The sequence below is a fragment of the Corella eumyota genome, chromosome 6, assembly GCF_963082875.1.
Source record: "Corella eumyota chromosome 6, kaCorEumy4.1, whole genome shotgun sequence".
In the NCBI taxonomy this organism is placed as follows: Eukaryota; Metazoa; Chordata; class Ascidiacea; order Phlebobranchia; family Corellidae; genus Corella; species Corella eumyota.
Window position 1 is genome coordinate 9,332,723 of NC_137495.1, and position 18,706 is coordinate 9,351,428.

At 27.9% G+C, this 18,706-nt stretch overlaps 17 non-coding genes across 17 annotated transcripts; all 17 read right to left on the bottom strand.

Moving 5' to 3' along the window:
- Positions 1-869: 869 nt before the first annotated feature.
- On the bottom strand, positions 870-941 carry Trnag-ucc (transfer RNA glycine (anticodon UCC)). The gene has a single exon. It is a non-coding gene; the product is annotated as a tRNA-Gly (tRNA).
- Positions 942-2,090: 1,149 nt separating this feature from the next.
- On the bottom strand, positions 2,091-2,206 carry Trnal-caa (transfer RNA leucine (anticodon CAA)). The gene is made up of 2 exons: positions 2,169-2,206; positions 2,091-2,136 (listed from the first exon to the last, which is right to left on the bottom strand). It is a non-coding gene; the product is annotated as a tRNA-Leu (tRNA).
- Positions 2,207-2,860: 654 nt separating this feature from the next.
- Positions 2,861-2,932, bottom strand: Trnat-ugu (transfer RNA threonine (anticodon UGU)). Its single transcript has one exon. It is a non-coding gene; the product is annotated as a tRNA-Thr (tRNA).
- A 583-nt stretch (positions 2,933-3,515) lies between these two features.
- Trnag-ucc (transfer RNA glycine (anticodon UCC)) lies at positions 3,516-3,587 on the bottom strand. Its single transcript has one exon. It is a non-coding gene; the product is annotated as a tRNA-Gly (tRNA).
- A 1,150-nt stretch (positions 3,588-4,737) lies between these two features.
- On the bottom strand, positions 4,738-4,853 carry Trnal-caa (transfer RNA leucine (anticodon CAA)). The gene is made up of 2 exons: positions 4,816-4,853; positions 4,738-4,783 (listed from the first exon to the last, which is right to left on the bottom strand). It is a non-coding gene; the product is annotated as a tRNA-Leu (tRNA).
- A 654-nt stretch (positions 4,854-5,507) lies between these two features.
- Trnat-ugu (transfer RNA threonine (anticodon UGU)) lies at positions 5,508-5,579 on the bottom strand. The gene has a single exon. It is a non-coding gene; the product is annotated as a tRNA-Thr (tRNA).
- A 1,805-nt stretch (positions 5,580-7,384) lies between these two features.
- Positions 7,385-7,500, bottom strand: Trnal-caa (transfer RNA leucine (anticodon CAA)). The gene is made up of 2 exons: positions 7,463-7,500; positions 7,385-7,430 (listed from the first exon to the last, which is right to left on the bottom strand). It is a non-coding gene; the product is annotated as a tRNA-Leu (tRNA).
- A 654-nt stretch (positions 7,501-8,154) lies between these two features.
- Positions 8,155-8,226, bottom strand: Trnat-ugu (transfer RNA threonine (anticodon UGU)). The gene has a single exon. It is a non-coding gene; the product is annotated as a tRNA-Thr (tRNA).
- Positions 8,227-8,809: 583 nt separating this feature from the next.
- On the bottom strand, positions 8,810-8,881 carry Trnag-ucc (transfer RNA glycine (anticodon UCC)). The gene has a single exon. It is a non-coding gene; the product is annotated as a tRNA-Gly (tRNA).
- A 1,150-nt stretch (positions 8,882-10,031) lies between these two features.
- On the bottom strand, positions 10,032-10,147 carry Trnal-caa (transfer RNA leucine (anticodon CAA)). Its single transcript has 2 exons — positions 10,110-10,147; positions 10,032-10,077 (listed from the first exon to the last, which is right to left on the bottom strand). It is a non-coding gene; the product is annotated as a tRNA-Leu (tRNA).
- Positions 10,148-10,801: 654 nt separating this feature from the next.
- Trnat-ugu (transfer RNA threonine (anticodon UGU)) lies at positions 10,802-10,873 on the bottom strand. Its single transcript has one exon. It is a non-coding gene; the product is annotated as a tRNA-Thr (tRNA).
- A 1,805-nt stretch (positions 10,874-12,678) lies between these two features.
- Positions 12,679-12,794, bottom strand: Trnal-caa (transfer RNA leucine (anticodon CAA)). Its single transcript has 2 exons — positions 12,757-12,794; positions 12,679-12,724 (listed from the first exon to the last, which is right to left on the bottom strand). It is a non-coding gene; the product is annotated as a tRNA-Leu (tRNA).
- Positions 12,795-13,448: 654 nt separating this feature from the next.
- Positions 13,449-13,520, bottom strand: Trnat-ugu (transfer RNA threonine (anticodon UGU)). Its single transcript has one exon. It is a non-coding gene; the product is annotated as a tRNA-Thr (tRNA).
- A 1,806-nt stretch (positions 13,521-15,326) lies between these two features.
- Trnal-caa (transfer RNA leucine (anticodon CAA)) lies at positions 15,327-15,442 on the bottom strand. Its single transcript has 2 exons — positions 15,405-15,442; positions 15,327-15,372 (listed from the first exon to the last, which is right to left on the bottom strand). It is a non-coding gene; the product is annotated as a tRNA-Leu (tRNA).
- A 654-nt stretch (positions 15,443-16,096) lies between these two features.
- Trnat-ugu (transfer RNA threonine (anticodon UGU)) lies at positions 16,097-16,168 on the bottom strand. Its single transcript has one exon. It is a non-coding gene; the product is annotated as a tRNA-Thr (tRNA).
- A 583-nt stretch (positions 16,169-16,751) lies between these two features.
- Trnag-ucc (transfer RNA glycine (anticodon UCC)) lies at positions 16,752-16,823 on the bottom strand. Its single transcript has one exon. It is a non-coding gene; the product is annotated as a tRNA-Gly (tRNA).
- Positions 16,824-17,973: 1,150 nt separating this feature from the next.
- On the bottom strand, positions 17,974-18,089 carry Trnal-caa (transfer RNA leucine (anticodon CAA)). The gene is made up of 2 exons: positions 18,052-18,089; positions 17,974-18,019 (listed from the first exon to the last, which is right to left on the bottom strand). It is a non-coding gene; the product is annotated as a tRNA-Leu (tRNA).
- Between the last annotated feature and the right edge of the window lie 617 nt (positions 18,090-18,706).

Below are 18,706 nucleotides of genomic sequence, written 5' to 3' on the forward strand. Positions count from 1 at the left end.
ATCACAAAGGAAACATAATTTTTCTAGAATATATAGATATACCATAAAAACAAAGTTAAAGCACCATTATAAAAATATTTGCAAATATATTTCATTTAAAATTTACAAAAAATATTGCATTAAATGGGTATTTCCGTTCAACCAGGTGCTGCATTACGAAACTCAATAAACTAAAAATATCGTGTTGTGAAATTTCTAATTATAATTGCTATTATGGGATAGTTGATACAAAACTTTGACTTACTTTTTTCAAAAATAAACGCTTAATTTACATTATGTCCCTTTCTGCTTATTAACGTACTAAATTAATATCAAAGTAAAATGTAATAAGGAAAATCAAAATTTTTATTGTTTATATATTTTCGCTTATTCTCGTTTACTCTTTTATAGGTTAAAAGCTAAACAACTTATAAAAAATATAAATTTTATTTTTTTGCACTTTAAATGACTTAACTTATTCGTAATAAATAAAGCTCAAATTTTTGTTAGAGAGTCCCAAATTAAGTTAACTTATTCCCATTTTTGCAACCAATTTTATGTATTATGTTGGCTTATCTGGACATTGTTAATTATATAATTTATTATATTTTAACTATTTTCATTTTAAAGCACAAAATTTTAATCTATAAGAAAATGTTTCCTTTAATTTTTTTTAATGTTTAATAACACATATTAAATTATTTTTTAATTGTTCACGTTTATTTAACGAATTTTGAAAAACAGAGTCGGGTAAAATTACCAGTCGGATAATGTGGGGTTATATACATTAAATTTTAGCTTTATTGCTACATAAGTTAAAAAAATTATTTAATATCAAACTATGTATATTTTATTATATAATTTTAACACTATTTTAGTATTAAAAATCTTGCGTCGACCGGGAGTCGAACCCGGAACTAGTGCTTGGAAGGCACCAATGCTAACCGTTACACCATCGACGCGTACAAAAACAGTTATTTAATGAAGCTCTTTAATATGACATAGGATCAATAAAGATAATTCATGGCCTTATAAACTAATCAACTTACGCAAATTTGGAATTTCTATTTTAGCGCATTTAAAGAACGAACTTATTCGGATCCGATAATGTTCAAAGTTTTGTTGGAAATTGCTACCATTTTAGAGTATAAATTAGTATCATTTTTTAAGTTTTTTTTATGTACGATACTGTCAGGAAACGACAACGGTATACTTCTTTGACCTGCCTCAAAAATATAACATTGCATTTATTGTGTTTCATTATGATCATAAAATAGTAGTTTAAATTCACAATTTATGAACTAAAGAATTATAGATAAATATTGTAAAATATTCTGCCGCTTATGCGTTTACCTATTTTGTTAACTACTGATCTCGCACCAAATTCTGTATATCACAGATTTATTTACAAGATGATTATCAACACAATCGAGCAACCAAACACAACCATTTTTCAGGCTGTTCACTATGTACCTTCTTAAACACCTCATTTCTTACAGTTTAACTTACAAGTCACGTAATACAGCCCACAGCGGATAAAGTGGGCCCAAGTGACTAATGGGAGGGGGCAAGTGACCTAGGACAGATAACACGTTACAATAAACATGAAAATGGCAGATTTGTTATGGTATTCCATTGATAAATGTTTGCTACGTTAAATTTATTGTTTGGTATTGGCTAATTACTTTACCACTAATACATAATTTGGATTCAGACTTGACCTATGTTGGTAAGAAGAATATTAGCAATAAATACTTATTTTATTAAATTAGTTAACTAGTACATACCTGTTACATAAAAGTTTTTTTAAATAATCGGACGAGGGAACTTATTTTTACCCTTTAACTTGGTTACTTTGGAAAGGTAAGTTACAGTTAAATTTGCAATTTGTAAAGCTGGTAATTCACTTATAATTAAATACTGGTTTCTTTATGACGGTTAAGTTTAAAATAAAAAGTAAAATTTTTTTTGAATAAATTTAGTTACGTGTTATATCCGTGAACTTCTCAATAAACCTATTTTTATTTTTAACCTGACGTTATGCCAACAATAGTGAAATTAAAAAGTTGTTTATTTAATTCAAAAATCGTGTTTTAATTATATAAAAAAATTGTCAGAAGTGGGATTCGAACCCACGCCTCCATTCGGAGACCAGAACACCCATCGCCGCACAACGGCAAAGATTTTATCTTGAGTCTGGCGCCTTAGACCACTCGGCCATCCTGACACATTTTGCATTAGGAAACTCATTAAATTAAAGATATCGTGTGGCGAAGTTTCTGATTATAATTGGTATTATGGGTTAGTTGATACAAAACCTTAACTTACTTCCTCTTTAAAAAAACGCTAAGCTTACATTATGTAAAATTTTTTTTTTAACTAACATTTGCACATCACAAAGAAAACATAATTTTTCTAGAATATATAGATATACCATAAAAACAAAGTTAAAGCACCATTATAAAAATATTTTCAAATATATTTCATTTAAAATTTACAAAAAATATTGCATTAAATGGGTATTTCCGTTCAACCAGGTGCTGCATTACGAAACTCAATAAACTAAAAATATTGTGTTGTGAAATTTCTAATTATAATTGCTATTATGGGATAGTTGATACAAAACTTTGACTTACTTTTTTCAAAAATAAACGCTTAATTTACATTATGTCAAAATTCATTTTTACTAACCAACATATGCACATCACAAAGGGAAAATAATTTTTTTTAAATTTATAGATTTACCGAGAAAACAAATTTAAAGTTTCATTAAAAAGATTTGCAAATATAAACCGCAAATTTTATTTATTTTTAAATCAGAAAAGGTAGAATACTTTTTAGAAATTAATAAATTTCACAACAATAGTTTAAAAACATGAATAGGCGTTACTGGGGATCGAACCCAGGATCTCCTGTTTACAAGACAGGCGCTTTACCACTAAGCCATAACGCCCTTTCTGCTTATTAACGTACTAAATTAATATCAAAGTAAAATGTAATAAGGAAAATCAAAATTTTTATTGTTTATATATTTTCGCTTATTCTCGTTTACTCTGTTATAGGTTAAAAGCTAAACAACTTATAAAAAATACAAAATTTTTTTGCACTTTAAATGACTTAATTTATTCGTAATAAATAAACCTCAAACTTTTGTTAGAGAGTCCCAAATTAAGTTAACTTATTCCCATTTTTGCAACCAATTTTATATATTATGTTGGCTTATCTGGACATTGTTTATTATATAATTTATTATATTTTAACTATTTTCATTTTAAAGCACAAAATTTTATTCTATAAGAAGATGTTGTCTTTAATTTTTTTAAATGTTTAATAACACATATTAAATTATTTTTTAATTGTTCACGTTTATTTAACGAATTTTGAAAAACAGAGTCGGGTAAAATTACCAGTCGGATAATGTGGGGTTATATACATTAAATTTTAGCTTTATTGCTACATAAGTTAAAAAAATTTTTAATATCAAACTATGTATATTTTATTATATAATTTTAACACTATTTTAGTATTAAAAATCTTGCGTCAACCGGGAGTCGAACCCGGAACTAGTGCTTGGAAGGCACCAATGCTAACCGTTACACCATCGACGCGTACAAAAACCGTTATTTAATGAAGCTCTTTAATATGACATAGGATCAATAAAGATAATTCATGGCCTTAAAAACTAATCAACTTACGCAAATTTTTAATTTTCATTTTAGCGTATTTAAAGAACGAACTTATTTGGATCCGATAATGTTCAAAGTTTTGTTGGAAATTGCTACCATTTTAGAGTATAAATTAATATCATTTTTAAAGTTTTTTTTTATGTACGATATTGTCAGAAAAGGACAACGGTATACTTCTTTGACCTGCCTCAAAAATATAACATTGCATTTATTGTGTTTCATTATGATCATAAAATAGTTGTTTAAATTCACAATTTATGAAGTAAAGAATTATAGATAAATATTGTAAAATATTCTGCCGCTTATGCGTTTACCTATTTTGTTAACTACTGATCTCGCACCAAATTCTGTATATCACAGATTTATTTACAAGATGATTACCAACACAATCGAGCAACCAAACACAACCATTTTTCAGGCTGTTCACTATGTGCCTCCTTAAACAACTCATTTCTTACAGTTTAACTTACAAATCACGTAATACAGCCCACAGCGGACAAAGTGGGGCCAAGTGACTAATGGGAGGGGGCAAGTGACTTAGGACAGATAACACATTACAATAAACATGAAAATGGCAGATTTGTTATGGTATTTCATTGATAAATGTTTGTTACGTTAAATTTATTGTTTGGTATTGGCTAATTACTTTACCACTAATACATAATTTGGATTCAGACTTGACCTATGTTGGTAAGAAGAATATTAGCAATAAATACTTATTTTATTAAATTAGTTAACTAGTACATACCTGTTACATAAAAGTTTTTTTAAATAATCGGACGAGGGAACTTATTTTTACCCTTTAACTTGGTTACTTTGGAAAGGTAAGTTACAGTTAAATTTGCAATTTGTAAAGCTGGTAATTCACTTATAATTAAATACTGGTTTCTTTATGACGGTTAAGTTTAAAATAAAAAGTAAAATTTTTTTTGAATAAATTTAGTTACGTGTTATATCCGTGAACTTCTGAATAAACCTATTTTTATTTTTAACCTGACGTTATGCCAACAATAGTGAAATTAAAAAGTTGTTTATTTAATTCAAAAATCGTGTTTTAATCATATAAAAAAATTGTCAGAAGTGGGATTCGAACCCACGCCTCCATTCGGAGACCAGAACACCCATCGCCGCACAACGGCGAAGATTTTATCTTGAGTCTGGCGCCTTAGACCACTCGGCCATCCTGACACATTTTGCATTACGAAACTCATTAAATTAAAGATATCGTGTGGCGAAGTTTCTGATTATAATTGGTATTATGGGTTAGTTGATACAAAACCTTAACGTACTTCCTCTTTAAAAAAACGCTAAGCTTACATTATGTAAAATTTTTTTTTTAACTAACATTTGCACATCACAAAGAAAACATAATTTTTCTAGAATATATAGATATACCATAAAAACAAAGTTAAAGCACCATTATAAAAATATTTTCAAATATATTTCATTTAAAATTTACAAAAAATATTGCATTAAATGGGTATTTCCGTTCAACCAGGTGCTGCATTACAAAACTCAATAAACTAAAAATATCGTGTTGTGAAATTTCTAATTATAATTGCTATTATGGGATAGTTGATACAAAACTTTGACTTACTTTTTTCAAAAATAAACGCTTAATTTACATTATGTCAAAATTCATTTTTACTAACCAACATATGCACATCACAAAGGGAAAATAATTTTTTTAGAATATATAGATTTACCGAGAAAACAAATTTAAAGTTTCATTAAAAAGATTTGCAAATATAAACCGCAAATTTTATTTATTTTTAAATCAGAAAAGGTAGAATACTTTTTAGAAATTAATAAATTTCACAACAATAGTTTAAAAAAATGAATAGGCGTTACTGGGGATCGAACCCAGGATCTCCTGTTTACAAGACAGGCGCTTTACCACTAAGCCATAACGCCCTTTCTGCTTATTAACGTACTAAATTAATATCAAAGTAAAATGTAATAAGGAAAATCAAAATTTTTATTGTTTATATATTTTCGCTTATTCTCGTTTACTCTGTTATAGGTTAAAAGCTAAACAACTTATAAAAAATACAAAATTTTTTTGCACTTTAAATGACTTAATTTATTCGTAATAAATAAAGCTCAAACTTTTGTAACAGAGTCCCAAATTAAGTTAAGTTATTCCCATTTTTGCAACCAATTTTATGTATTATGTTGGCTTATCTGGACATTGTTAATTATATAATTTATTATATTTTAATTATTTTCATTTTAAAGCACATAATTTTATTCTATAAGAAGATGTTGTCTTTAATTTTTTTAAATGTTTAATAACACATATTAAATTATTTTTTAATTGTTCATGTTTATTTAACGAATTTTGAAAAACAGAGTCGGGTAAAATTACCAGTCGGATAATGTGGGGTTATATACATTAAATTTTAGCTTTATTGCTACATAAGTTAAAAAAATTATTTAATATCAAACTATGTGTATTTTATTATATAATTTTAACACTATTTTAGTATTAAAAATCTTTCGTCGACCGGGAGTCGAACCCAGAACTAGTGCTTGGAAGGCACCAATGCTAACCGTTACACCATCGACGCGTACAAAAACAGTTATTTAATGAAGCTCTTTAATATGACATAGGATCAATAAAGATAATTCATGGCCTTATAAACAAATCAACTTACGCAAATTTGGAATTTCCATTTTAGCGCATTTAAAGAACGAACTTATTCGGATCCGATAATGTTCAAAGTTTTGTTGGAAATTGCTACCATTTTAGAGTATAAATTAATATCATTTTTTAAGTTTTTTTTATGTACGATACTGTCAGGAAACGACAACGGTATACTTCTTTGACCTGCCTCAAAAATATAACATTGCATTTATTGTGTTTCATTATGATCATAAAATAGTAGTTTAAATTCACAATTTATGAACTAAAGAATTATAGATAAATATTGTAAAATATTCTGCCGCTTATGCGTTTACCTATTTTGTTAACTACTGATCTCGCACCAAATTCTGTATATCACAGATTTATTTACAAGATGATTATCAACACAATCGAGCAACCAAACACAACCATTTTTCAGGCTGTTCACTATGTACCTCCTTAAACAACTCATTTCTTACAGTTTAACTTACAAGTCACGTAATACAGCCCACAGCGGATAAAGTGGGCCCAAGTGACTAATGGGAGGGGGCAAGTGACCTAGGACAGATAACACGTTACAATAAACATGAAAATGGCAGATTTGTTATGGTATTCCATTGATAAATGTTTGCTACGTTAAATTTATTGTTTGGTATTGGCTAATTACTTTACCACTAATACATAATTTGGATTCAGACTTGACCTATGTTGGTAAGAAGAATATTAGCAATAAATACTTATTTTATTAAATTAGTTAACTAGTACATACCTGTTACATAAAAGTTTTTTTAAATAATCGGACGAGGGAACTTATTTTTACCCTTTAACTTGGTTACTTTGGAAAGGTAAGTTACAGTCAAATTTGCAATTCGTAAAGCTGGTAATTCACTTATAATTAAATACTGGTTTCTTTATGACGGTTAAGTTTAAAATAAAAAGTTAAATTTTTTTTGAATAAATTTAGTTACGTGTTATATCCGTGAACTTCTGAATAAACCTATCTTTATTTTTAACCTGACGTTATGCCAACACTAGTGAAATTAAAAAGTTGTTTATTTAATTCAAAAATCGTGTTTTAATCATATAAAAATATTGTCAGAAGTGGGAGTCGAACCCACGCCTCCATTCGGAGACCAGAACACCCAGCGCCGCACAACGGCGAAGATTTTATCTTGAGTCTGGCGCCTTAGACCACTCGGCCATCCTGACACATTTTGCATTACGAAACTCATTAAATTAAAGATATCGTGTGGCGAAATTTCTGATTATAATTGGTATTATGGGTTAGTTGATACAAAACCTTAACTTACTTCCTCTTTAAAAAAACGCTAAGCTTACATTATGTAAAAAATTTTTTTTAACTAACATTTGCACATCACAAAGGAAACATAATTTTTCTAGAATATATAGATATACCATAAAAACAAAGTTAAAGCACCATTATAAAAATATTTGCAAATATATTTCATTTAAAATTTACAAAAAATATTGCATTAAATGGGTATTTCCGTTCAACCAGGTGCTGCATTACGAAACTCAATAAACTAAAAATATCGTGTTGTGAAATTTCTAATTATAATTGCTATTATGGGATAGTTGATACAAAACTTTGACTTACTTTTTTCAAAAATAAACGCTTAATTTACATTATGTCAAAATTCATTTTTACTAACCAACATATGCACATCACAAAGGGAAAATAATTTTTTTTAAATTTATAGATTTACCGAGAAAACAAATTTAAAGTTTCATTAAAAAGATTTGCAAATATAAACCGCAAATTTTATTTATTTTTAAATCAGAAAAGGTAGAATACTTTTTAGAAATTAATAAATTTCACAACAATAGTTTAAAAACATGAATAGGCGTTACTGGGGATCGAACCCAGGATCTCCTGTTTACAAGACAGGCGCTTTACCACTAAGCCATAACGCCCTTTCTGCTTATTAACGTACTAAATTAATATCAAAGTAAAATGTAATAAGGAAAATCAAAATTTTTATTGTTTATATATTTTCGCTTATTCTCGTTTACTCTGTTATAGGTTAAAAGCTAAACAACTTATAAAAAATACAAAATTTTTTTGCACTTTAAATGACTTAATTTATTCGTAATAAATAAACCTCAAACTTTTGTTAGAGAGTCCCAAATTAAGTTAACTTATTCCCATTTTTGCAACCAATTTTATATATTATGTTGGCTTATCTGGACATTGTTTATTATATAATTTATTATATTTTAACTATTTTCATTTTAAAGCACAAAATTTTATTCTATAAGAAGATGTTGTCTTTAATTTTTTTAAATGTTTAATAACACATATTAAATTATTTTTTAATTGTTCACGTTTATTTAACGAATTTTGAAAAACAGAGTCGGGTAAAATTACCAGTCGGATAATGTGGGGTTATATACATTAAATTTTAGCTTTATTGCTACATAAGTTAAAAAAATTTTTAATATCAAACTATGTATATTTTATTATATAATTTTAACACTATTTTAGTATTAAAAATCTTGCGTCAACCGGGAGTCGAACCCGGAACTAGTGCTTGGAAGGCACCAATGCTAACCGTTACACCATCGACGCGTACAAAAACCGTTATTTAATGAAGCTCTTTAATATGACATAGGATCAATAAAGATAATTCATGGCCTTAAAAACTAATCAACTTACGCAAATTTTTAATTTTCATTTTAGCGTATTTAAAGAACGAACTTATTTGGATCCGATAATGTTCAAAGTTTTGTTGGAAATTGCTACCATTTTAGAGTATAAATTAATATCATTTTTAAAGTTTTTTTTTATGTACGATATTGTCAGAAAAGGACAACGGTATACTTCTTTGACCTGCCTCAAAAATATAACATTGCATTTATTGTGTTTCATTATGATCATAAAATAGTTGTTTAAATTCACAATTTATGAAGTAAAGAATTATAGATAAATATTGTAAAATATTCTGCCGCTTATGCGTTTACCTATTTTGTTAACTACTGATCTCGCACCAAATTCTGTATATCACAGATTTATTTACAAGATGATTACCAACACAATCGAGCAACCAAACACAACCATTTTTCAGGCTGTTCACTATGTGCCTCCTTAAACAACTCATTTCTTACAGTTTAACTTACAAATCACGTAATACAGCCCACAGCGGACAAAGTGGGGCCAAGTGACTAATGGGAGGGGGCAAGTGACTTAGGACAGATAACACATTACAATAAACATGAAAATGGCAGATTTGTTATGGTATTTCATTGATAAATGTTTGTTACGTTAAATTTATTGTTTGGTATTGGCTAATTACTTTACCACTAATACATAATTTGGATTCAGACTTGACCTATGTTGGTAAGAAGAATATTAGCAATAAATACTTATTTTATTAAATTAGTTAACTAGTACATACCTGTTACATAAAAGTTTTTTTAAATAATCGGACGAGGGAACTTATTTTTACCCTTTAACTTGGTTACTTTGGAAAGGTAAGTTACAGTTAAATTTGCAATTTGTAAAGCTGGTAATTCACTTATAATTAAATACTGGTTTCTTTATGACGGTTAAGTTTAAAATAAAAAGTAAAATTTTTTTTGAATAAATTTAGTTACGTGTTATATCCGTGAACTTCTGAATAAACCTATTTTTATTTTTAACCTGACGTTATGCCAACAATAGTGAAATTAAAAAGTTGTTTATTTAATTCAAAAATCGTGTTTTAATCATATAAAAAAATTGTCAGAAGTGGGATTCGAACCCACGCCTCCATTCGGAGACCAGAACACCCATCGCCGCACAACGGCGAAGATTTTATCTTGAGTCTGGCGCCTTAGACCACTCGGCCATCCTGACACATTTTGCATTACGAAACTCATTAAATTAAAGATATCGTGTGGCGAAGTTTCTGATTATAATTGGTATTATGGGTTAGTTGATACAAAACCTTAACGTACTTCCTCTTTAAAAAAACGCTAAGCTTACATTATGTAAAATTTTTTTTTTAACTAACATTTGCACATCACAAAGAAAACATAATTTTTCTAGAATATATAGATATACCATAAAAACAAAGTTAAAGCACCATTATAAAAATATTTTCAAATATATTTCATTTAAAATTTACAAAAAATATTGCATTAAATGGGTATTTCCGTTCAACCAGGTGCTGCATTACAAAACTCAATAAACTAAAAATATCGTGTTGTGAAATTTCTAATTATAATTGCTATTATGGGATAGTTGATACAAAACTTTGACTTACTTTTTTCAAAAATAAACGCTTAATTTACATTATGTCAAAATTCATTTTTACTAACCAACATATGCACATCACAAAGGGAAAATAATTTTTTTAGAATATATAGATTTACCGAGAAAACAAATTTAAAGTTTCATTAAAAAGATTTGCAAATATAAACCGCAAATTTTATTTATTTTTAAATCAGAAAAGGTAGAATACTTTTTAGAAATTAATAAATTTCACAACAATAGTTTAAAAAAATGAATAGGCGTTACTGGGGATCGAACCCAGGATCTCCTGTTTACAAGACAGGCGCTTTACCACTAAGCCATAACGCCCTTTCTGCTTATTAACGTACTAAATTAATATCAAAGTAAAATGTAATAAGGAAAATCAAAATTTTTATTGTTTATATATTTTCGCTTATTCTCGTTTACTCTGTTATAGGTTAAAAGCTAAACAACTTATAAAAAATACAAAATTTTTTTGCACTTTAAATGACTTAATTTATTCGTAATAAATAAAGCTCAAACTTTTGTAACAGAGTCCCAAATTAAGTTAAGTTATTCCCATTTTTGCAACCAATTTTATGTATTATGTTGGCTTATCTGGACATTGTTAATTATATAATTTATTATATTTTAATTATTTTCATTTTAAAGCACATAATTTTATTCTATAAGAAGATGTTGTCTTTAATTTTTTTAAATGTTTAATAACACATATTAAATTATTTTTTAATTGTTCATGTTTATTTAACGAATTTTGAAAAACAGAGTCGGGTAAAATTACCAGTCGGATAATGTGGGGTTATATACATTAAATTTTAGCTTTATTGCTACATAAGTTAAAAAAATTATTTAATATCAAACTATGTGTATTTTATTATATAATTTTAACACTATTTTAGTATTAAAAATTTTTCGTCGACCGGGAGTCGAACCCAGAACTAGTGCTTGGAAGGCACCAATGCTAACCGTTACACCATCGACGCGTACAAAAACAGTTATTTAATGAAGCTCTTTAATATGACATAGGATCAATAAAGATAATTCATGGCCTTATAAACAAATCAACTTACGCAAATTTGGAATTTCCATTTTAGCGCATTTAAAGAACGAACTTATTCGGATCCGATAATGTTCAAAGTTTTGTTGGAAATTGCTACCATTTTAGAGTATAAATTAATATCATTTTTTAAGTTTTTTTTATGTACGATACTGTCAGGAAACGACAACGGTATACTTCTTTGACCTGCCTCAAAAATATAACATTGCATTTATTGTGTTTCATTATGATCATAAAATAGTAGTTTAAATTCACAATTTATGAACTAAAGAATTATAGATAAATATTGTAAAATATTCTGCCGCTTATGCGTTTACCTATTTTGTTAACTACTGATCTCGCACCAAATTCTGTATATCACAGATTTATTTACAAGATGATTATCAACACAATCGAGCAACCAAACACAACCATTTTTCAGGCTGTTCACTATGTACCTCCTTAAACAACTCATTTCTTACAGTTTAACTTACAAGTCACGTAATACAGCCCACAGCGGATAAAGTGGGCCCAAGTGACTAATCGGAGGGGGCAAGTGACCTAGGACAGATAACACGTTACAATAAACATGAAAATGGCAGATTTGTTATGGTATTCCATTGATAAATGTTTGGTACGTTAAATTTATTGTTTGGTATTGGCTAATTACTTTACCACTAATACATAATTTGGATTCAGACTTGACCTATGTTGGTAAGAAGAATATTAGCAATAAATACTTATTTTATTAAATTAGTTAACTAGTACATACCTGTTACATAAAAGTTTTTTTAAATAATCGGACGAGGGAACTTATTTTTACCCTTTAACTTGGTTACTTTGGAAAGGTAAGTTACAGTTAAATTTGCAATTTGTAAAGCTGGTAATTCACTTATAATTAAATACTGGTTTCTTTATGACGGTTAAGTTTAAAATAAAAAGTAAAATTTTTTTTGAATAAATTTAGTTACGTGTTATATCCGTGAACTTCTAAATAAACCTATTTTTATTTTTAACCTGACGTTATGCCAACAATAGTGAAATTAAAAAGTTGTTTATTTAATTCAAAAATCGTGTTTTAATTATATAAAAAAATTGTCAGAAGTGGGATTCGAACCCACGCCTCCATTCGGAGACCAGAACACCCATCGCCGCACAACGGCGAAGATTTTATCTTGAGTCTGGCGCCTTAGACCACTCGGCCATCCTGACACATTTTGCATTAGGAAACTCATTAAATTAAAGATATCGTGTGGCGAAGTTTCTGATTATAATTGGTATTATGGGTTAGTTGATACAAAACCTTAACTTACTTCCTCTTTAAAAAAACGCTAAGCTTACATTATGTAAAATTTTTTTTTTAACTAACATTTGCACATCACAAAGAAAACATAATTTTTCTAGAATATATAGATATACCATAAAAACAAAGTTAAAGCACCATTATAAAAATATTTTCAAATATATTTCATTTAAAATTTACAAAAAATATTGCATTAAATGGGTATTTCCGTTCAACCAGGTGCTGCATTACGAAACTCAATAAACTAAAAATATCGTGTTGTGAAATTTCTAATTATAATTGCTATTATGGGATAGTTGATACAAAACTTTGACTTACTTTTTTCAAAAATAAACGCTTAATTTACATTATGTCAAAATTCATTTTTACTAACCAACATATGCACATCACAAAGGGAAAATAATTTTTTTAGAATATATAGATTTACCGAGAAAACAAATTTAAAGTTTCATTAAAAAGATTTGCAAATATAAACCGCAAATTTTATTTATTTTTAAATCAGAAAAGGTAGAATACTTTTTAGAAATTAATAAATTTCACAACAATAGTTTAAAAACATGTATAGGCGTTACTGGGGATCGAACCCAGGATCTCCTGTTTACAAGACAGGCGCTTTACCACTAAGCCATAACGCCCTTTCTGCTTATTAACGTACTAAATTAATATCAAAGTAAAATGTAATAAGGAAAATCAAAATTTTTATTGTTTATATATTTTCGCTTATTCTCGTTTACTCTGTTATAGGTTAAAAGCTAAACAACTTATAAAAAATACAAAATTTTTTTGCACTTTAAATGACTTAATTTATTCGTAATAAATAAAGCTCAAACTTTTGTTAGAGAGTCCCAAATTAAGTTAACTTATTCCCATTTTTGCAACCAATTTTATATATTATGTTGGCTTATCTGGACATTGTTTATTATATAATTTATTATATTTTAATTATTTTCATTTTAAAGCACATAATTTTATTCTATAAGAAGATGTTGTCTTTAATTTTTTTAAATGTTTAATAACACATATTAAATTATTTTTTAATTGTTCACGTTTATTTAACGAATTTTGAAAAACAGAGTCGGGTAAAATTACCAGTCGGATAATGTGGGGTTATATACATTAAATTTTAGCTTTATTGCTACATAAGTTAAAAAAATTATTTAATATCAAACTATGTGTATTTTATTATATAATTTTAACACTATTTTAGTATTAAAAATCTTTCGTCGACCGGGAGTCGAACCCAGAACTAGTGCTTGGAAGGCACCAATGCTAACCGTTACACCATCGACGCGTACAAAAACAGTTATTTAATGAAGCTCTTTAATATGACATAGGATCAATAAAGATAATTCATGGCCTTATAAACAAATCAACTTACGCAAATTTGGAATTTCCATTTTAGCGCATTTAAAGAACGAACTTATTCGGATCCGATAATGTTCAAAGTTTTGTTGGAAATTGCTACCATTTTAGAGTATAAATTAATATCATTTTTTAAGTTTTTTTTATGTACGATACTGTCAGGAAACGACAACGGTATACTTCTTTGACCTGCCTCAAAAATATAACATTGCATTTATTGTGTTTCATTATGATCATAAAATAGTAGTTTAAATTCACAATTTATGAACTAAAGAATTATAGATAAATATTGTAAAATATTCTGCCGCTTATGCGTTTACCTATTTTGTTAACTACTGATCTCGCACCAAATTCTGTATATCACAGATTTATTTACAAGATGATTATCAACACAATCGAGCAACCAAACACAACCATTTTTCAGGCTGTTCACTATGTACCTCCTTAAACAACTCATTTCTTACAGTTTAACTTACAAGTCACGTAATACAGCCCACAGCGGATAAAGTGGGCCCAAGTGACTAATCGGAGGGGGCAAGTGACCTAGGACAGATAACACGTTACAATAAACATGAAAATGGCAGATTTGTTATGGTATTCCATTGATAAATGTTTGGTACGTTAAATTTATTGTTTGGTATTGGCTAATTACTTTACCACTAATACATAATTTGGATTCAGACTTGACCTATGTTGGTAAGAAGAATATTAGCAATAAATACTTATTTTATTAAATTAGTTAACTAGTACATACCTGTTACATAAAAGTTTTTTTAAATAATCGGACGAGGGAACTTATTTTTACCCTTTAACTTGGTTACTTTGGAAAGGTAAGTTACAGTTAAATTTGCAATTTGTAAAGCTGGTAATTCACTTATAATTAAATACTGGTTTCTTTATGACGGTTAAGTTTAAAATAAAAAGTAAAATTTTTTTTTGAATAAATTTAGTTACGTGTTATATCCGTGAACTTCTGAATAAACCTATTTTTATTTTTAACCTGACGTTATGCCAACACTAGTGAAATTAAAAAGTTGTTTATTTAATTCAAAAATCGTGTTTTAATCATATAAAAATATTGTCAGAAGTGGGAGTCGAACCCACGCCTCCATTCGGAGACCAGAACACCCATCGCCGCACAACGGCGAAGATTTTATCTTGAGTCTGGCGCCTTAGACCACTCGGCCATCCTGACACATTTTGCATTACGAAACTCATTAAATTAAAGATATCGTGTGGCGAAATTTCTGATTATAATTGGTATTATGGGTTAGTTGATACAAAACCTTAACTTACTTCCTCTTTAAAAAAACGCTAAGCTTACATTATGTAAAAAATTTTTTTTAACTAACATTTGCACATCACAAAGGAAACATAATTTTTCTAGAATATATAGATATACCATAAAAACAAAGTTAAAGCACCATTATAAAAATATTTGCAAATATATTTCATTTAAAATTTACAAAAAATATTGCATTAAATGGGTATTTCCGTTCAACCAGGTGCTGCATTACGAAACTCAATAAACTAAAAATATCGTGTTGTGAAATTTCTAATTATAATTGCTATTATGGGATAGTTGATACAAAACTTTGACTTACTTTTTTCAAAAATAAACGCTTAATTTACATTATGTCAAAATTCATTTTTACTAACCAACATATGCACATCACAAAGGGAAAATAATTTTTTTTAAATTTATAGATTTACCGAGAAAACAAATTTAAAGTTTCATTAAAAAGATTTGCAAATATAAACCGCAAATTTTATTTATTTTTAAATCAGAAAAGGTAGAATACTTTTTAGAAATTAATAAATTTCACAACAATAGTTTAAAAACATGAATAGGCGTTACTGGGGATCGAACCCAGGATCTCCTGTTTACAAGACAGGCGCTTTACCACTAAGCCATAACGCCCTTTCTGCTTATTAACGTACTAAATTAATATCAAAGTAAAATGTAATAAGGAAAATCAAAATTTTTATTGTTTATATATTTTCGCTTATTCTCGTTTACTCTGTTATAGGTTAAAAGCTAAACAACTTATAAAAAATACAAAATTTTTTTGCACTTTAAATGACTTAATTTATTCGTAATAAATAAACCTCAAACTTTTGTTAGAGAGTCCCAAATTAAGTTAACTTATTCCCATTTTTGCAACCAATTTTATATATTATGTTGGCTTATCTGGACATTGTTTATTATATAATTTATTATATTTTAACTATTTTCATTTTAAAGCACAAAATTTTATTCTATAAGAAGATGTTGTCTTTAATTTTTTTAAATGTTTAATAACACATATTAAATTATTTTTTAATTGTTCACGTTTATTTAACGAATTTTGAAAAACAGAGTCGGGTAAAATTACCAGTCGGATAATGTGGGGTTATATACATTAAATTTTAGCTTTATTGCTACATAAGTTAAAAAAATTTTTAATATCAAACTATGTATATTTTATTATATAATTTTAACACTATTTTAGTATTAAAAATCTTGCGTCAACCGGGAGTCGAACCCGGAACTAGTGCTTGGAAGGCACCAATGCTAACCGTTACACCATCGACGCGTAGAAAAACCGTTATTTAATGAAGCTCTTTAATATGACATAGGATCAATAAAGATAATTCATGGCCTTAAAAACTAATCAACTTACGCAAATTTTTAATTTTCATTTTAGCGTATTTAAAGAACGAACTTATTTGGATCCGATAATGTTCAAAGTTTTGTTGGAAATTGCTACCATTTTAGAGTATAAATTAATATCATTTTTAAAGTTTTTTTTTATGTACGATATTGTCAGAAAAGGACAACGGTATACTTCTTTGACCTGCCTCAAAAATATAACATTGCATTTATTGTGTTTCATTATGATCATAAAATAGTAGTTTAAATTCACAATTTATGAAGTAAAGAATTATAGATAAATATTGTAAAATATTCTGCCGCTTATGCGTTTACCTATTTTGTTAACTACTGATCTCGCACCAAATTCTGTATATCACAGATTTATTTACAAGATGATTACCAACACAATCGAGCAACCAAACACAACCATTTTTCAGGCTGTTCACTATGTGCCTCCTTAAACAACTCATTTCTTACAGTTTAACTTACAAATCACGTAATACAGCCCACAGCGGACAAAGTGGGGCCAAGTGACTAATGGGAGGGGGCAAGTGACTTAGGACAGATAACACATTACAATAAACATGAAAATGGCAGATTTGTTATGGTATTTCATTGATAAATGTTTGTTACGTTAAATTTATTGTTTGGTATTGGCTAATTACTTTACCACTAATACATAATTTGGATTCAGACTTGACCTATGTTGGTAAGAAGAATATTAGCAATAAATACTTATTTTATTAAATTAGTTAACTAGTACATACCTGTTACATAAAAGTTTTTTTAAATAATCGGACGAGGGAACTTATTTTTACCCTTTAACTTGGTTACTTTGGAAAGGTAAGTTACAGTTAAATTTGCAATTTGTAAAGCTGGTAATTCACTTATAATTAAATACTGGTTTCTTTATGACGGTTAAGTTTAAAATAAAAAGTAAAATTTTTTTTGAATAAATTTAGTTACGTGTTATATCCGTGAACTTCTGAATAAACCTATTTTTATTTTTAACCTGACGTTATGCCAACAATAGTGAAATTAAAAAGTTGTTTATTTAATTCAAAAATCGTGTTTTAATCATATAAAAAAATTGTCAGAAGTGGGATTCGAACCCACGCCTCCATTCGGAGACCAGAACACCCATCGCCGCACAACGGCGAAGATTTTATCTTGAGTCTGGCGCCTTAGACCACTCGGCCATCCTGACACATTTTGCATTACGAAACTCATTAAATTAAAGATATCGTGTGGCGAAATTTCTGATTATAATTGGTATTATGGGTTAGTTGATACAAAACCTTAACTTACTTCCTCTTTAAAAAAACGCTAAGCTTACATTATGTAAAAAAATTTTTTTAACTAACATTTGCACATCACAAAGGAAACATAATTTTTCTAGAATATATAGATATACCATAAAAACAAAGTTAAAGCACCATTATAAAAATATTTGCAAATATATTTTATTTAAAATTTACAAAAAATATTGCATTAAATGGGTATTTCCGTTCAACCAGGTGCTGCATTACGAAACTCAATAAACTAAAAATATCGTGTTGTGAAATTTCTAATTATAATTGCTATTATGGGATAGTTGATACAAAACTTTGACTTACTTTTTTCAAAAATAAACGCTTAATTTACATTATGTCCCTTTCTGCTTATTAACGTACTAAATTAATATCAAAGTAAAATGTAATAAGGAAAATCAAAATTTTTATTGTTTATATATTTTCGCTTATTCTCGTTTACTCTTTTATAGGTTAAAAGCTAAACAACTTACAAAAAATATAAATTTTATTTTTTTGCACTTTAAATGACTTA